Raw genomic sequence first — 18,902 nt, 5'->3', positions numbered from 1 at the left:
AAAGAAAATCGATTTTTCGCATTTTCAAAGTGCAAACTCCCTTAGTTTTTCTCGAAACTCATTATAACCCGGTGTTTTCGTGTTGTAGGTGATAGGATCAAGCCGCTGGTAGAGTTATTTCAAATTCGAAAAAAATAAATTTTTGGTGAAAAATTCGATACGGGGGGGTATACCCTAAAAATAAAAAATCCCGAATTTTGGAGGTCCATATCTCGGCTTCTATGGGCACTATCGGAATAATTCCAACGGTTTTGACTTAGTTTCGTCCTTCTGAATCCAACGAGACCATCCGCAAGGTCGTAGCTTTCATATTAGCTGAGATCTCGCATTTTTGTGGCCTATTTTTGGGCTCAAAAACGGGGTCGAAAATTGACTTTTTTCCGAATTTTCAAAGTGCTATAATTCCACTAGTTCTAGTCGAATTCAGTTATAATCCAGTGTTTACGTAATGTAGGTGATGGGAATAAGCCGCTGATAGGGATTTCGATAGCGATTTTCGAGTTTAAAGAAAATCGATTTTTCGCATTTTCAAAGTGCCATAACTCCCTTAGTTTTTCTCGAAACTCATTATAACCCGGTGTTTTCGTGTTGTAGGTGATGGGATCAAGCCGCTGGTATAGTTAGTTGAAATTCGAAAAAAATCAATTTTTGGTGAAAAATTCGATACGGGGGGGTATACCCTAAAAATGAAAAATCCCGAACTTTGGAGGTCCATATCTCGGCTTCTATGGGCACTATCGGGATAATTCCAACGGTTTTGACTTAGTTTCGTCCTTCTGAATCCAACGAGACCACCCGCAAGGTCGTAGCTCCCATATTAGCTGAGATCTCGCATTTTTGTAGCCCATTTTTGGGCTCAAAAACGGGGTCGAAAATTGACTTTTTTCCGAATTTTCAAAGTGCTATAATTCCACTTGTTCTAGTCGAATTTCGTTATAATCCGGTGTTTTCGTGATGTAGGTGATGGGAATAAGCCGCTGATAGGGATTTCTATAGCGATTTTCGAGTTTAAAGAAAATCGATTTTTCGCATTTTCAAAGTGCCATAACTCCCTTAGTTTTTCTCGAAACTCATTATAACCCGGTGTTTTCGTGTTGTAGGTGATGGGATCAAGCCGCTGGTATAGTTAGTTAAAATTCGAAAAAAATCAATTTTTGGTGAAAAATTCGATACGGGGGGGTATACCCTAAAAATGAAAAATCCCGAACTTTGGAGGTCCATATCTCGGCTTCTATGGGCACTATCGGGATAATTCCAACGGTTTTGACTTAGTTTCGTCCTTCTGAATCCAACGAGACCATCCGCAAGGTCGTAGCTCCCATATTAGCTGAGATCTCGCATTTTTGTGGCCTATTTTTGGGCTCAAAAACGGGGTCGAAAATTGACTTTTTTCCGAATTTTCAAAGTGCTATAATTCCACTAGTTCTAGTCGAATTCAGTTATAATCCAGTGTTTTCGTAATGTAGGTGATGGGAATAAGCCGCTGATAGGGATTTCTATAGCGATTTTCGAGTTTAAAGAAAATCGATTTTTCGCATTTTCAAAGTGCCATAACTCCCTTAGTTTTTCTCGAAACTCATTATAACCCGGTGTTTTCGTGTTGTAGGTGATGGGATCAAGCCGCTGGTATAGTTAGTTAAAATTCGAAAAAAATCAATTTTTGGTGAAAAATTCGATACGGGGGGGTATACCCTAAAAATGAAAAATCCCGAACTTTGGAGGTCCATATCTCGGCTTCTATGGGCACTATCGGGATAATTCCAACGGTTTTGACTTAGTTTCGTCCTTCTGAATCCAACGAGACCATCCGCAAGGTCGTAGCTCTCATATTAGCTGAGATCTCGCATTTTTGTGGCCCATTTTTGGGCTCAAAAACGGGGTCGAAAATTGACTTTTTTCCGAATATTTAAAGTGCTATAATTCCACTTGTTCTAGTCGAATTTCGTTATAATCCGGTGTTTTCGTGATGTAGGTGATGGGAATAAGCCGCTGATAGGGATTTCTATAGCGATTTTCGAGTTTAAAGAAAATCGATTTTTCGCATTTTCAAAGTGCCATAACTCCCTTAGTTTTTCTCGAAACTCATTATAACCCGGTGTTTTCGTGTTGTAGGTGATGGGATCAAGCTGCTGGTATAGTTAGTTGAAATTCGAAAAAAATCAATTTTTGGTGAATAATTCGATACGGGGGGGTATACCCTAAAAATAAAAAATCCCGAACTTTGGAGGTCCATATCTCGGCTTCTATGGGCACTATCGGGATAATTCCAACGGTTTTGACTTAGTTTCGTCCTTCTGAATCCAACGAGACCACCCGCAAGGTCGTAGCTCCCATATTAGCTGAGATCTCGCATTTTTGTGGCCCATTTTTGGGCTCAAAAACGGGGTCGAAAATTGACTTTTTTCCGAATTTTCAAAGTGCTATAATTCCACTAGTTCTAGTCGAATTCAGTTATAATCCGGTGTTTTCGTAATGTAGGTGATGGGAATAAGCCGCTGATAGGGATTTCGATAGCGATTTTCGAGTTTAAAGAAAATCGATTTTTCGCATTTTCAAAGTGCCATAACTCCCTTAGTTTTTCTCGAAACTCATTATAACCCGGTGTTTTCGTGTTGTAGGTGATGGGATCAAGCCGCTGGTAGAGTTATTTCAAATTCGAAAAAAATCAATTTTTGGTGAAAAATTCGATACGGGGGGGTATACCCTAAAAATGAAAAATCCCGAACTTTGGAGGTCCATATCTCGGCTTCTATGGGCACTATCGGGATAATTCCAACGGTTTTGACTTAGTTTCGTCCTTCTGAATCCAACGAGACCACCCGCAAGGTCGTAGCTCCCATATTAGCTGAGATCTTGCATTTTTGTAGCCCATTTTTGGGCTCAAAAACGGGGTCGAAAATTGACTTTTTTCCGAATTTTCAAAGTGCTATAATTCCACTTGTTCTAGTCGAATTTCGTTATAATCCGGTGTTTTCGTGATGTAGGTGATGGGAATAAGCCGCTGATAGGGATTTCTATAGCGATTTTCGAGTTTAAAGAAAATCGATTTTTTGCATTTTCAAAGTGCCATAACTCCCTTAGTTTTTCTCGAAACTCATTATAACCCGGTGTTTTCGTGTTGTAGGTGATGGGATCAAGCCGCTGGTATAGTTAGTTGAAATTCGAAAAAAATCAATTTTTGGTGAAAAATTCGATACGGGGGGGTATACCCTAAAAATGAAAAATCCCGAACTTTGGAGGTCCATATCTCGGCTTCTATGGGCACTATCGGGATAATTCCAACGGTTTTGACTTAGTTTCGTCCTTCTGAATACAACGAGACCATCCGCAAGGTCGTAGCTCCCATATTAGCTGAGATCTCGCATTTTTGTGGCCCATTTTTGAGCTCAAAAACGGGGTCGAAAATTGACTTTTTTCCGACTTTTCAAAGTGCTATAATTCCACTTGTTCTAGTCGAATTTCGTTATAATCCGGTGTTTTCGTGATGTAGGTGATGGGAATAAGCCGCTGATAGGGATTTCTATAGCGATTTTCGAGTTTAAAGAAAATCGATTTTTCGCATTTTCAAAGTGCCATAACTCCCTTAGTTTTTCTCGAAACTCATTATAATTCGGTGTTTTCGTGTTGTAGGTGATGGGATCAAGCCGCTGGTATAGTTAGTTGAAATTCGAAAAAAAAACAATTTTTGGTGAAAAATTCGATACGGGGGGGTATACCCTAAAAATAAAAAATCCCGAATTTTGGAGGTCCATATCTCGGCTTCTATGGGCACTATCGGGATAATTCCAACGGTTTTGACTTAGTTTCGTCCTTCTGAATCCAACGAGACCATCCGCAAGGTCGTAGCTCCCATATTAGCTGAGATCTCGCATTTTTGTGGCCTATTTTTGGGCTCAAAAACGGGGTCGAAAATTGACTTTTTTCCGAATTTTCAAAGTGCTATAATTCCACTAGTTCTAGTCGAATTCAGTTATAATCCAGTGTTTACGTAATGTAGGTGATGGGAATAAGCCGCTGATAGGGATTTCGATAGCGATTTTCGAGTTTAAAGAAAATCGATTTTTCGCATTTTCAAAGTGCCATAACTCCCTTAGTTTTTCTCGAAACTCATTATAACCCGGTGTTTTCGTGTTGTAGGTGATGGGATCAAGCCGCTGGTAGAGTTATTTCAAATTCGAAAAAAATCAATTTTTGGTGAAAAATTCGATACGGGGGGGTATACCCTAAAAATGAAAAATCCCGAACTTTGGAGGTCCATATCTCGGCTTCTATGGGCACTATCGGGATAATTCCAACGGTTTTGACTTAGTTTCGTCCTTCTGAATCCAACGAGACCACCCGCAAGGTCGTAGCTCCCATATTAGCTGAGATCTCGCATTTTTGTAGCCCATTTTTGGGCTCAAAAACGGGGTCGAAAATTGACTTTTTTCCGAATTTTCAAAGTGCTATAATTCCACTTGTTCTAGTCGAATTTCGTTATAATCCGGTGTTTTCGTGATGTAGGTGATGGGAATAAGCCGCTGATAGGGATTTCTATAGCGATTTTCGAGTTTAAAGAAAATCGATTTTTCGCATTTTCAAAGTGCCATAACTCCCTTAGTTTTTCTCGAAACTCATTATAACCCGGTGTTTTCGTGTTGTAGGTGATGGGATCAAGCCGCTGGTAGAGTTATTTCAAATTCAAAAAAAATAAATTTTTGGTGAAAAATTCGATACGGGGGGGTATACCCTAAAAATAAAAAATCCCGAATTTTGGAGGTCCATATCTCGGCTTCTATGGGCACTATCGGGATAATTCCAACGGTTTTGACTTAGTTTCATCCTTCTGAATCCAACGAGACCATCCGCAAGGTCGTAGCTCCCATATTAGCTGAGATCTCGCATTTTTGTGGCCTATTTTTGGGCTCAAAAACGGGGTCGAAAATTGACTTTTTTCCGAATTTTCAAAGTGCTATAATTCCACTAGTTCTAGTCGAATTCAGTTATAATCCAGTGTTTTCGTAATGTAGGTGATGGGAATAAGCCGCTGATAGGGATTTCGATAGCGATTTTCGAGTTTAAAGAAAATCGATTTTTCGCATCTTCAAAGTGCCATAACTCCCTTAGTTTTTCTCGAAACTCATTATAACCCGGTGTTTTCGTGTTGTAGGTGATGGGATCAAGCCGCTGGTAGAGTTATTTCAAATTCGAAAAAAATCAATTTTTGGTGAAAAATTCGATACGGGGGGGTATACCCTAAAAATGAAAAATCCCGAACTTTGGAGGTCCATATCTCGGCTTCTATGGGCACTATCGGGATAATTCCAACGGTTTTGACTTAGTTTCGTCCTTCTGAATCCAACGAGACGATCCGCAAGGTCGTAGCTCCCATATTAGCTGAGATCTCGCATTTTTGTGGCCCATTTTTGGGCTCAAAAACGGGGTCGAAAATTGACTTTTTTCCGAATTTTCAAAGTGCTATAATTCCACTTGTTCTAGTCGAATTTCGTTATAATCCGGTGTTTTCGTGATGTAGGTGATGGGAATAGGCCGCTGATAGGGATTTCTATAGCGATTTTCGAGTTTAAAGAAAATCGATTTTTCGCATTTTCAAAGTGCCATAACTCCCTTAGTTTTTCTCGAAACTCATTATAACCCGGTGTTTTCGTGTTGTAGGTGATGGGATCAAGCCGCTGGTATAGTTAGTTGAAATTCGAAAAAAATCAATTTTTGGTGAAAAATTCGATACGGGGGGGTATACCCTAAAAATGAAAAATCCCGAACTTTGGAGGTCCATATCTCGGCTTCTATGGGCACTATCGGGATAATTCCAACGGTTTTGACTTAGTTTCGTCCTTCTGAATCCAACGAGACCATCCGCAAGGTCGTAGCTCTCATATTAGCTGAGATCTCGCATTTTTGTGGCCCATTTTTGGGCTCAAAAACGGGGTCGAAAATTGACTTTTTTCCGAATATTTAAAGTGCTATAATTCCACTTGTTCTAGTCGAATTTCGTTATAATCCGGTGTTTTCGTGATGTAGGTGATGGGAATAAGCCGCTGATAGGGATTTCTATAGCGATTTTCGAGTTTAAAGAAAATCGATTTTTCGCATTTTCAAAGTGCCATAACTCCCTTAGTTTTTCTCGAAACTCATTATAACCCGGTGTTTTCGTGTTGTAGGTGATGGGATCAAGCCGCTGGTAGAGTTATTTCAAATTCGAAAAAAATCAATTTTTGGTGAAAAATTCGATACGGGGGGGTATACCCTAAAAATGAAAAATCCCGAACTTTGGAGGTCCATATCTCGGCTTCTATGGGCACTATCGGGATAATTCCAACGGTTTTGACTTAGTTTCGTCCTTCTGAATCCAACGAGACCACCCGCAAGGTCGTAGCTCCCATATTAGCTGAGATCTTGCATTTTTGTAGCCCATTTTTGGGCTCAAAAACGGGGTCGAAAATTGACTTTTTTCCGAATTTTCAAAGTGCTATAATTCCACTTGTTCTAGTCGAATTTCGTTATAATCCGGTGTTTTCGTGATGTAGGTGATGGGAATAAGCCGCTGATAGGGATTTCTATAGCGATTTTCGAGTTTAAAGAAAATCGATTTTTTGCATTTTCAAAGTGCCATAACTCCCTTAGTTTTTCTCGAAACTCATTATAACCCGGTGTTTTCGTGTTGTAGGTGATGGGATCAAGCCGCTGGTATAGTTAGTTGAAATTCGAAAAAAATCAATTTTTGGTGAAAAATTCGATACGGCGGGGTATACCCTAAAAATGAAAAATCCCGAACTTTGGAGGTCCATATCTCGGCTTCTATGGGCACTATCGGGATAATTCCAACGGTTTTGACTTAGTTTCGTCCTTCTGAATCCAACGAGACCATCCGCAAGGTCGTAGCTCTCATATTAGCTGAGATCTCGCATTTTTGTGGCCCATTTTTGGGCTCAAAAACGGGGTCGAAAATTGACTTTTTTCCGAATATTTAAAGTGCTATAATTCCACTTGTTCTAGTCGAATTTCGTTATAATCAGGTGTTTTCGTGATGTAGGTGATGGGAATAAGCCGCTGATAGGGATTTCTATAGCGATTTTCGAGTTTAAAGAAAATCGATTTTTCGCATTTTCAAAGTGCCATAACTCCCTTAGTTTTTCTCGAAACTCATTATAAACCGGTGTTTTCGTGTTGTAGGTGATGGGATCAAGCCGCTGGTAGAGTTATTTCAAATTCGAAAAAAATCAATTTTTGGTGAAAAATTCGATACGGGGGGGTATACCCTAAAAATGAAAAATCCCGAACTTTGGAGGTCCATATCTCGGCTTCTATGGGCACTATCGGGATAATTCCAACGGTTTTGACTTAGTTTCGTCCTTCTGAATCCAACGAGACGATCCGCAAGGTCGTAGCTCCCATATTAGCTGAGATCTCGCATTTTTGTGGCCCATTTTTGGGCTTAAAAACGGGGTCGAAAATTGACTTTTTTCCGAATTTTCAAAGTGCTATAATTCCACTTGTTCTAGTCGAATTTCGTTATAATCCGGTGTTTTCGTGATGTAGGTGATGGGAATAGGCCGCTGATAGGGATTTCTATAGCGATTTTCGAGTTTAAAGAAAATCGATTTTTCGCATTTTCAAAGTGCCATAACTCCCTTAGTTTTTCTCGAAACTCATTATAACCCGGTGTTTTCGTGTTGTAGGTGATGGGATCAAGCCGCTGGTATAGTTAGTTGAAATTCGAAAAAAATCAATTTTTGGTGAAAAATTCGATACGGGGGGGTATACCCTAAAAATGAAAAATCCCGAACTTTGGAGGTCCATATCTCGGCTTCTATGGGCACTATCGGGATAATTCCAACGGTTTTGACTTAGTTTCGTCCTTCTGAATCCAACGAGACCATCCGCAAGGTCGTAGCTCTCATATTAGCTGAGATCTCGCATTTTTGTGGCCCATTTTTGGGCTCAAAAACGGGGTCGAAAATTGACTTTTTTCCGAATATTTAAAGTGCTATAATTCCACTTGTTCTAGTCGAATTTCGTTATAATCCGGTGTTTTCGTGATGTAGGTGATGGGAATAAGCCGCTGATAGGGATTTCTATAGCGATTTTCGAGTTTAAAGAAAATCGATTTTTCGCATTTTCAAAGTGCCATAACTCCCTTAGTTTTTCTCGAAACTCATTATAACCCGGTGTTTTCGTGTTGTAGGTGATGGGATCAAGCTGCTGGTATAGTTAGTTGAAATTCGAAAAAAATCAATTTTTGGTGAATAATTCGATACGGGGGGGTATACCCTAAAAATAAAAAATCCCGAACTTTGGAGGTCCATATCTCGGCTTCTATGGGCACTATCGGGATAATTCCAACGGTTTTGACTTAGTTTCGTCCTTCTGAATCCAACGAGACCACCCGCAAGGTCGTAGCTCCCATATTAGCTGAGATCTCGCATTTTTGTGGCCCATTTTTGGGCTCAAAAACGGGGTCGAAAATTGACTTTTTTCCGAATTTTCAAAGTGCTATAATTCCACTAGTTCTAGTCGAATTCAGTTATAATCCGGTGTTTTCGTAATGTAGGTGATGGGAATAAGCCGCTGATAGGGATTTCGATAGCGATTTTCGAGTTTAAAGAAAATCGATTTTTCGCATTTTCAAAGTGCCATAACTCCCTTAGTTTTTCTCGAAACTCATTATAACCCGGTGTTTTCGTGTTGTAGGTGATGGGATCAAGCCGCTGGTAGAGTTATTTCAAATTCGAAAAAAATCAATTTTTGGTGAAAAATTCGATACGGGGGGGTATACCCTAAAAATGAAAAATCCCGAACTTTGGAGGTCCATATCTCGGCTTCTATGGGCACTATCGGGATAATTCCAACGGTTTTGACTTAGTTTCGTCCTTCTGAATCCAACGAGACCACCCGCAAGGTCGTAGCTCCCATATTAGCTGAGATCTTGCATTTTTGTAGCCCATTTTTGGGCTCAAAAACGGGGTCGAAAATTGACTTTTTTCCGAATTTTCAAAGTGCTATAATTCCACTTGTTCTAGTCGAATTTCGTTATAATCCGGTGTTTTCGTGATGTAGGTGATGGGAATAAGCCGCTGATAGGGATTTCTATAGCGATTTTCGAGTTTAAAGAAAATCGATTTTTTGCATTTTCAAAGTGCCATAACTCCCTTAGTTTTTCTCGAAACTCATTATAACCCGGTGTTTTCGTGTTGTAGGTGATGGGATCAAGCCGCTGGTATAGTTAGTTGAAATTCGAAAAAAATCAATTTTTGGTGAAAAATTCGATACGGGGGGGTATACCCTAAAAATGAAAAATCCCGAACTTTGGAGGTCCATATCTCGGCTTCTATGGGCACTATCGGGATAATTCCAACGGTTTTGACTTAGTTTCGTCCTTCTGAATACAACGAGACCATCCGCAAGGTCGTAGCTCCCATATTAGCTGAGATCTCGCATTTTTGTGGCCCATTTTTGAGCTCAAAAACGGGGTCGAAAATTGACTTTTTTCCGACTTTTCAAAGTGCTATAATTCCACTTGTTCTAGTCGAATTTCGTTATAATCCGGTGTTTTCGTGATGTAGGTGATGGGAATAAGCCGCTGATAGGGATTTCTATAGCGATTTTCGAGTTTAAAGAAAATCGATTTTTCGCATTTTCAAAGTGCCATAACTCCCTTAGTTTTTCTCGAAACTCATTATAATTCGGTGTTTTCGTGTTGTAGGTGATGGGATCAAGCCGCTGGTATAGTTAGTTGAAATTCGAAAAAAAAACAATTTTTGGTGAAAAATTCGATACGGGGGGGTATACCCTAAAAATAAAAAATCCCGAATTTTGGAGGTCCATATCTCGGCTTCTATGGGCACTATCGGGATAATTCCAACGGTTTTGACTTAGTTTCGTCCTTCTGAATCCAACGAGACCATCCGCAAGGTCGTAGCTCCCATATTAGCTGAGATCTCGCATTTTTGTGGCCTATTTTTGGGCTCAAAAACGGGGTCGAAAATTGACTTTTTTCCGAATTTTCAAAGTGCTATAATTCCACTAGTTCTAGTCGAATTCAGTTATAATCCAGTGTTTACGTAATGTAGGTGATGGGAATAAGCCGCTGATAGGGATTTCGATAGCGATTTTCGAGTTTAAAGAAAATCGATTTTTCGCATTTTCAAAGTGCCATAACTCCCTTAGTTTTTCTCGAAACTCATTATAACCCGGTGTTTTCGTGTTGTAGGTGATGGGATCAAGCCGCTGGTAGAGTTATTTCAAATTCGAAAAAAATCAATTTTTGGTGAAAAATTCGATACGGGGGGGTATACCCTAAAAATGAAAAATCCCGAACTTTGGAGGTCCATATCTCGGCTTCTATGGGCACTATCGGGATAATTCCAACGGTTTTGACTTAGTTTCGTCCTTCTGAATCCAACGAGACCACCCGCAAGGTCGTAGCTCCCATATTAGCTGAGATCTCGCATTTTTGTAGCCCATTTTTGGGCTCAAAAACGGGGTCGAAAATTGACTTTTTTCCGAATTTTCAAAGTGCTATAATTCCACTTGTTCTAGTCGAATTTCGTTATAATCCGGTGTTTTCGTGATGTAGGTGATGGGAATAAGCCGCTGATAGGGATTTCTATAGCGATTTTCGAGTTTAAAGAAAATCGATTTTTCGCATTTTCAAAGTGCCATAACTCCCTTAGTTTTTCTCGAAACTCATTATAACCCGGTGTTTTCGTGTTGTAGGTGATGGGATCAAGCCGCTGGTAGAGTTATTTCAAATTCAAAAAAAATAAATTTTTGGTGAAAAATTCGATACGGGGGGGTATACCCTAAAAATAAAAAATCCCGAATTTTGGAGGTCCATATCTCGGCTTCTATGGGCACTATCGGGATAATTCCAACGGTTTTGACTTAGTTTCATCCTTCTGAATCCAACGAGACCATCCGCAAGGTCGTAGCTCCCATATTAGCTGAGATCTCGCATTTTTGTGGCCTATTTTTGGGCTCAAAAACGGGGTCGAAAATTGACTTTTTTCCGAATTTTCAAAGTGCTATAATTCCACTAGTTCTAGTCGAATTCAGTTATAATCCAGTGTTTTCGTAATGTAGGTGATGGGAATAAGCCGCTGATAGGGATTTCGATAGCGATTTTCGAGTTTAAAGAAAATCGATTTTTCGCATCTTCAAAGTGCCATAACTCCCTTAGTTTTTCTCGAAACTCATTATAACCCGGTGTTTTCGTGTTGTAGGTGATGGGATCAAGCCGCTGGTAGAGTTATTTCAAATTCGAAAAAAATCAATTTTTGGTGAAAAATTCGATACGGGGGGGTATACCCTAAAAATGAAAAATCCCGAACTTTGGAGGTCCATATCTCGGCTTCTATGGGCACTATCGGGATAATTCCAACGGTTTTGACTTAGTTTCGTCCTTCTGAATCCAACGAGACGATCCGCAAGGTCGTAGCTCCCATATTAGCTGAGATCTCGCATTTTTGTGGCCCATTTTTGGGCTCAAAAACGGGGTCGAAAATTGACTTTTTTCCGAATTTTCAAAGTGCTATAATTCCACTTGTTCTAGTCGAATTTCGTTATAATCCGGTGTTTTCGTGATGTAGGTGATGGGAATAGGCCGCTGATAGGGATTTCTATAGCGATTTTCGAGTTTAAAGAAAATCGATTTTTCGCATTTTCAAAGTGCCATAACTCCCTTAGTTTTTCTCGAAACTCATTATAACCCGGTGTTTTCGTGTTGTAGGTGATGGGATCAAGCCGCTGGTATAGTTAGTTGAAATTCGAAAAAAATCAATTTTTGGTGAAAAATTCGATACGGGGGGGTATACCCTAAAAATGAAAAATCCCGAACTTTGGAGGTCCATATCTCGGCTTCTATGGGCACTATCGGGATAATTCCAACGGTTTTGACTTAGTTTCGTCCTTCTGAATCCAACGAGACCATCCGCAAGGTCGTAGCTCTCATATTAGCTGAGATCTCGCATTTTTGTGGCCCATTTTTGGGCTCAAAAACGGGGTCGAAAATTGACTTTTTTCCGAATATTTAAAGTGCTATAATTCCACTTGTTCTAGTCGAATTTCGTTATAATCCGGTGTTTTCGTGATGTAGGTGATGGGAATAAGCCGCTGATAGGGATTTCTATAGCGATTTTCGAGTTTAAAGAAAATCGATTTTTCGCATTTTCAAAGTGCCATAACTCCCTTAGTTTTTCTCGAAACTCATTATAACCCGGTGTTTTCGTGTTGTAGGTGATGGGATCAAGCCGCTGGTAGAGTTATTTCAAATTCGAAAAAAATCAATTTTTGGTGAAAAATTCGATACGGGGGGGTATACCCTAAAAATGAAAAATCCCGAACTTTGGAGGTCCATATCTCGGCTTCTATGGGCACTATCGGGATAATTCCAACGGTTTTGACTTAGTTTCGTCCTTCTGAATCCAACGAGACCACCCGCAAGGTCGTAGCTCCCATATTAGCTGAGATCTTGCATTTTTGTAGCCCATTTTTGGGCTCAAAAACGGGGTCGAAAATTGACTTTTTTCCGAATTTTCAAAGTGCTATAATTCCACTTGTTCTAGTCGAATTTCGTTATAATCCGGTGTTTTCGTGATGTAGGTGATGGGAATAAGCCGCTGATAGGGATTTCTATAGCGATTTTCGAGTTTAAAGAAAATCGATTTTTTGCATTTTCAAAGTGCCATAACTCCCTTAGTTTTTCTCGAAACTCATTATAACCCGGTGTTTTCGTGTTGTAGGTGATGGGATCAAGCCGCTGGTATAGTTAGTTGAAATTCGAAAAAAATCAATTTTTGGTGAAAAATTCGATACGGCGGGGTATACCCTAAAAATGAAAAATCCCGAACTTTGGAGGTCCATATCTCGGCTTCTATGGGCACTATCGGGATAATTCCAACGGTTTTGACTTAGTTTCGTCCTTCTGAATCCAACGAGACCATCCGCAAGGTCGTAGCTCTCATATTAGCTGAGATCTCGCATTTTTGTGGCCCATTTTTGGGCTCAAAAACGGGGTCGAAAATTGACTTTTTTCCGAATATTTAAAGTGCTATAATTCCACTTGTTCTAGTCGAATTTCGTTATAATCCGGTGTTTTCGTGATGTAGGTGATGGGAATAAGCCGCTGATAGGGATTTCTATAGCGATTTTCGAGTTTAAAGAAAATCGATTTTTCGCATTTTCAAAGTGCCATAACTCCCTTAGTTTTTCTCGAAACTCATTATAAACCGGTGTTTTCGTGTTGTAGGTGATGGGATCAAGCCGCTGGTAGAGTTATTTCAAATTCGAAAAAAATCAATTTTTGGTGAAAAATTCGATACGGGGGGGTATACCCTAAAAATGAAAAATCCCGAACTTTGGAGGTCCATATCTCGGCTTCTATGGGCACTATCGGGATAATTCCAACGGTTTTGACTTAGTTTCGTCCTTCTGAATCCAACGAGACCACCCGCAAGGTCGTAGCTCCCATATTAGCTGAGATCTTGCATTTTTGTAGCCCATTTTTGGGCTCAAAAACGGGGTCGAAAATTGACTTTTTTCCGAATTTTCAAAGTGCTATAATTCCACTTGTTCTAGTCGAATTTCGTTATAATCCGGTGTTTTCGTGATGTAGGTGATGGGAATAAGCCGCTGATAGGGATTTCTGCGATTTTCGAGTTTAAAGAAAATCGATTTTTCGCATTTTCAAAGTGCCATAACTCCCTTAGTTTTTCTCGAAACTCATTATAACCCGGTGTTTTCGTGTTGTAGGTGATGGGATCAAGCCGCTGGTAGAGTTATTTCAAATTCGAAAAAAATCAATTTTTGGTGAAAAATTCGATACGGGGGGGTATACCCTAAAAATGAAAAATCCCGAACTTTGGAGGTCCATATCTCGGCTTCTATGGGCACTATCGGGATAATTCCAACGGTTTTGACTTAGTTTCGTCCTTCTGAATCCAACGAGACCATCCGCAAGGTCGTAGCTCCCATATTAGCTGAGATCTCGCATTTTTGTGGCCCACTTTTGGGCTCAAAAACGGGGTCGAAAATTGACTTTTTTCCGAATTTTCAAAGTGCTATAATTCCACTTGTTCTAGTCGAATTTCGTTATAATCCGGTGTTTTCGTGATGTAGGTGATGGGAATAAGCCGCTGATAGGGATTTCTATAGCGATTTTCGAGTTTAAAGAAAATCGATTTTTCGCATTTTCAAAGTGCCATAACTCCCTTAGTTTTTCTCGAAACTCATTATAACCCGGTGTTTTCGTGTTGTAGGTGATGGGATCAAGCCGCTGGTAGAGTTATTTCAAATTCGAAAAAAATCAATTTTTGGTGAAAAATTCGATACGGGGGGGTATACCCTAAAAATGAAAAATCCCGAACTTTGGAGGTCCATATCTCGGCTTCTATGGGCACTATCGGGATAATTCCAACGGTTTTGACTTAGTTTCGTCCTTCTGAATCCAACGAGACTACCCGCAAGGTCGTAGCTCCCATATTAGCTGAGATCTCGCATTTTTGTGGCCCATTTTTGGGCTCAAAAACGGGGTCGAAAATTGACTTTTTTCCGAATTTTTAAAGTGCTATAATTCCACTAGTTCTAGTCGAATTCAGTTATAATCCGGTGTTTTCGTAATGTAGGTGATGGGAATAAGCCGCTGATAGGGATTTCTATAGCGATTTTCAAGTTTAAAGAAAATCGATTTTTCGCATTTTCAAAGTGCCATAACTCCCTTAGTTTTTCTCGAAACTCATTATAACCCGGTGTTTTCGTGTTGTAGGTGATGGGATCAAGCCGCTGGTAGAGTTATTTCAAATTCGAAAAAAATCAATTTTTGGTGAAAAATTCGATACGGGGGGGTATACCCTAAAAATGAAAAATCCCGAACTTTGGAGGTCCATATCTCGGCTTCTATGGGCACTATCGGGATAATTCCAACGGTTTTGACTTAGTTTCGTCCTTCTGAATCCAACGAGACCAACCGCAAGGTCGTAGCTCCCATATTAGCTGAGATCTCGCATTTTTGTAGCCCATTTTTGGGCTCAAAAACGGGGTCGAAAATTGACTTTTTTCCGAATTTTCAAAGTGCTATAATTCCACTTGTTTTAGTCGAATTTCGTTATAATCCGGTGTTTTCGTGATGTAGGTGATGGGAATAAGCCGCTGATAGGGATTTCTATAGCGATTTTCGAGTTTAAAGAAAATCGATTTTTCGCATTTTCAAAGTGCCATAACTCCCTTAGTTTTTCTCGAAACTCATTATAACCCGGTGTTTTCGTGTTGTAGGTGATGGGATCAAGCCGCTGGTATAGTTAGTTGAAATTCGAAAAAAATCAATTTTTGGTGAAAAATTCGATACGGGGGGGTATACCCTAAAAATGAAAAATCCCGAACTTTGGAGGTCCATATCTCGGCTTCTATGGGCACTATCGGGATAATTCCAACGGTTTTGACTTAGTTTCGTCCTTCTGAATCCAACGAGACCATCCGCAAGGTTGTAGCTCCCATATTAGCTGAGATCTCGCATTTTTGTGGCCCATTTTTGGGCTCAAAAACGGGGTCGAAAATTGACTTTTTTCCGAATTTTCAAAGTGCTATAATTCCACTTGTTCTAGTCGAATTTCGTTATAATCCGGTGTTTTCGTGATGTAGGTGATGGGAATAAGCTGCTGATAGGGATTTCTATAGCGATTTTCGAGTTTAAAGAAAATCGATTTTTCGCATTTTCAAAGTGCCATAACTCCCTTAGTTTTTCTCGAAACTCATTATAACCCGGTGTTTTCGTGTTGTAGGTGATGGGATCAAGCCGCTGGTATAGTTAGTTGAAATTCGAAAAAAATCAATTTTTGGTGAAAAATTCGATACGGGGGGGTATACCCTAAAAATGAAAAATCTCAAACTTTGGAGGTCAATATCTCGGCTTCTATGGGCCCTATCGGAAAAATTCCAACGGTTTTGATTTAGTTTCGTCCTCTTGAGTTCAACGAGATCATCTGCAAGGTCGAAGCTCCCGTATTAGCTGAGATCTCGCATTTTTGTGGCCCAATTTTGGGCTCAAAAACAGGGTCGAAAATTGACTTTTTTCCCAATTTTCAAAGTGCTATAATTCTACTTGTTCTGGTCGAATTCCGTTATAACCCGGTGTTTTCGTAATGTAGGTGATGGGAATAAGCCGCTGATAGGGGTTTCTATAGCTATTTTCGGGTTTAAAGAAAATCGATTTTTCGCATTTTCAAAGTGCTATAATTCCCTTAGTTTTTCTTGAAACTCATTATAACCCGGTATTTTCGTATTGTAGGTGTTGGGAACAAGCCGCTGGTATAGTTAATTTAAATCCTAAAAAAATCAATTTTTGGTGAAAAATTCGATACGAGGGGGTATACCCTGAAAATGAAAAATCTCAAACTTTGGAGATCAATATCTCGGCTTCTGTGGGCCCTATCGGAAAAATTCCAACGGTTTTGACTTAGTTTCGTCCTCTTGAATCCAACGAGACTATCTGCAAGGTCGTAGCTCCCATATTATCTGAGATCTCGCATTTTTGTGGCTCATTTTTGGGCTCAAAAACGGGGTCGAAAATTGACTTTTTTCCGAATTTTCAAAGTGCTATAATTCCACTTGTTCTGGTCGAATTCCATTATAACCCGGTGTTTTCGTAATGTATTTGATGGGAATAAGCCACTGATAGGGGTTTCTATAGCTATTTTCGGGTTTAAAGAAAATCGATTTTTCACATTTTCAAAGTGTTATAATTCCCTTAGTTTTTCTCGAAACTCATTATAACCCGGTGTTTTCGTATTGTAGGTGATGGGAAGAAGCTGCTGGTATAGTTAGTTCAAATTCGAAAAAAATCAATTTTTGGTGAAAAATTCGATACGGGGGGGTATACCCTGAAAATGAAAAATCTCAAACAAACAAGGTTTTGACTTAGTTAGTTCTGAGTTTGTTACACGTCCTCTTCCGTTTATCATTGCAAGGAACTTGAGCACTTAACTTTGGCATTATACCTCTTTTTTTATCAAAATACTAATCCATGTTTCTAAAAATAAGTGTTTTTCTTTTTCCTTGTAGGTTAGCAGGATCAGTCAGTATGTAAAATTATATTTATGTATATGCTATATATTTTTAATGGTTAAATAAGAGTAGTCTTAAGGCTAGATTTTGCCTTTATTTTCTACATACTCATTAGTAATGTATGCATTTTTTTATTGGATTAAGAAAGAAAAAGTAAGGGTCCCAAACAAACTATTTCTGCTAGAAAAGGAAAAGTGTATCACAGCCATTTAAGTTATGCAATAAATATTTAATTTAACAAATATAATAATTATGTGTTTGTTATAAGATCTTTATGTTTTGGTACGGGAAAATTAATGCGAAGCAAATTCAACGTTTTCCGTAATTTTACAGATTTTTTATTTAGAACTGATTTTAGAATTCTTATTTTATATCTCTCCGGTTTAATTTGTTTAATTGGTTTATTGTCACGCATTTTTTTTTTAATTATGACCAACCAAATTTATACATAAATGAAATTAGTTAAGTTAGGATTAAATTTTGCTAGAAAAGTTAAAAGTGTATAATACCCATTTAAATTATGCAGTATATATCAAATATAATCAAGATAATTTATGTGTGTAAGTTCTGGAATCCACATGCTTAAGTAATGAAGAAACTTATGCTAAAAAATTGAATCTTTTCTATATTTAAGAATCAGGTTTTATCTTTAATGATATTAAGTATTATCTATATTATTGTGACAAGACGACCTCTTTTGCTGGATATTACATCTTTATTTCAGTAAACATCAATTTAGAAAATACTATCTTATAACCTTAATTATTAAAAAATAGATGTATTCATCTATGAAGCAGAAATATGAACTTAACAGATTCCTGAACGACTCCAGCTGAAAACGCAAGCCCTTCAGATCCACATAATTAAGCTTAAATAATTGTGATCTACCTATCTAGCTAATAATCGGCTGAAACGCATTGGCTCTCAAACCAAGAAGAGCCTAGAGAAAACCATGATTAACTTTATCAAAGGCCTTTGAGTATTCCAAAAACCAATGCCATAAGCTCACTTAGTCTCTATGTACATAGACAATATATAGGATCATATACGAACAACTGTGTGGCTTCCGTTTTTATTTAAAAAAAAGAGCAAAAAACTCTAGTACGTCAATATCCTATTTTCTGTTTTGCAGATAGAGATCTCCTATCTCTGGATCCGAAGCTTAGCTAACTAACGTAGTATTTGTGTGATTTATATCATCGACAGTACCCAAGCTTTCCGGGATAAAAGCAGACCTTTTTGAAAAGACAATAAGCTCCCGCAATAGTTTACAGTTATTCTTAGGATTATTAATGCATATTAATATCTCTTAATCTCCTTAAATTGTAACAAAAAAATATGCAAAAAATTCTGTCTTTATAAAAAACTATATCAGGTGCATTTAGTTGATACATTAATAAAATATATCTTTTCCTCTTAAATTAGTTTTGTTGCACAGCATGAGTTTATACTGCATTTACTGAAGTAGTTTATATTATCCTTTCTAAAATCAATAACAAAATTTTTACTATATTCAATCTCTTTCCAGATCCCGATATCATATAAACCCCAACTCTGTATATGAACTTTTTTTAATAAAAAATTCTTCTGTCTAACCTAAAACATCATTACTCTTTACCCTGTCATAAATTCCAGACATCGTTGTGCTCGTAAACAGCTCCTATGAGGGGCTAAAGCCTCCCCCTAGAGGCGACTGTCTACCCTTAGGTCCAACGGTTTATATACGGTCAAGTGGCGACCATATACTGAGACTTTATGACTGTTTTCAATAAAACGCCGTGATAAATCTGACGTGAATTCACTGCGGATAATGTAAGGTGAGTGTCGTTCATGTTTTATGTATTTTG

The 18,902-nt window shown here is 38.7% G+C and overlaps 1 protein-coding gene and 2 long non-coding RNA genes across 4 annotated transcripts in view; 2 read left to right on the top strand and 1 right to left on the bottom strand.

Moving 5' to 3' along the window:
* LOC126743442 (uncharacterized) overlaps positions 1-15,407 on the top strand; it is a 28,417-nt gene extending 13,010 nt beyond the window's left edge. The window contains exons 3-4 of the long non-coding RNA XR_007662874.1: positions 14,622-14,761; positions 15,268-15,407. This is a non-coding gene — a long non-coding RNA (uncharacterized LOC126743442). The remainder of the gene's footprint in view (positions 1-14,621; positions 14,762-15,267) is intronic.
* Positions 1-18,902, bottom strand: part of LOC126743436 (protein prickle-like) — a 444,925-nt gene that overhangs the window by 206,256 nt on the left and 219,767 nt on the right. The gene's annotated exons all lie outside the window — the stretch shown is intronic.
* On the top strand, positions 168-8,974 carry LOC126743441 (uncharacterized). Its single transcript, XR_007662873.1, has 3 exons — positions 168-203; positions 1,216-1,814; positions 8,394-8,974. It is a non-coding gene; the product is annotated as an uncharacterized LOC126743441 (long non-coding RNA).

Source organism: Anthonomus grandis, chromosome 12, assembly GCF_022605725.1.
Source record: "Anthonomus grandis grandis chromosome 12, icAntGran1.3, whole genome shotgun sequence".
Classification (NCBI taxonomy): domain Eukaryota; kingdom Metazoa; phylum Arthropoda; class Insecta; order Coleoptera; family Curculionidae; genus Anthonomus; species Anthonomus grandis.
The sequence above is the reverse complement of the archived record's forward strand: the minus strand, read 5'-3'. Positions and strand labels throughout refer to the sequence as shown.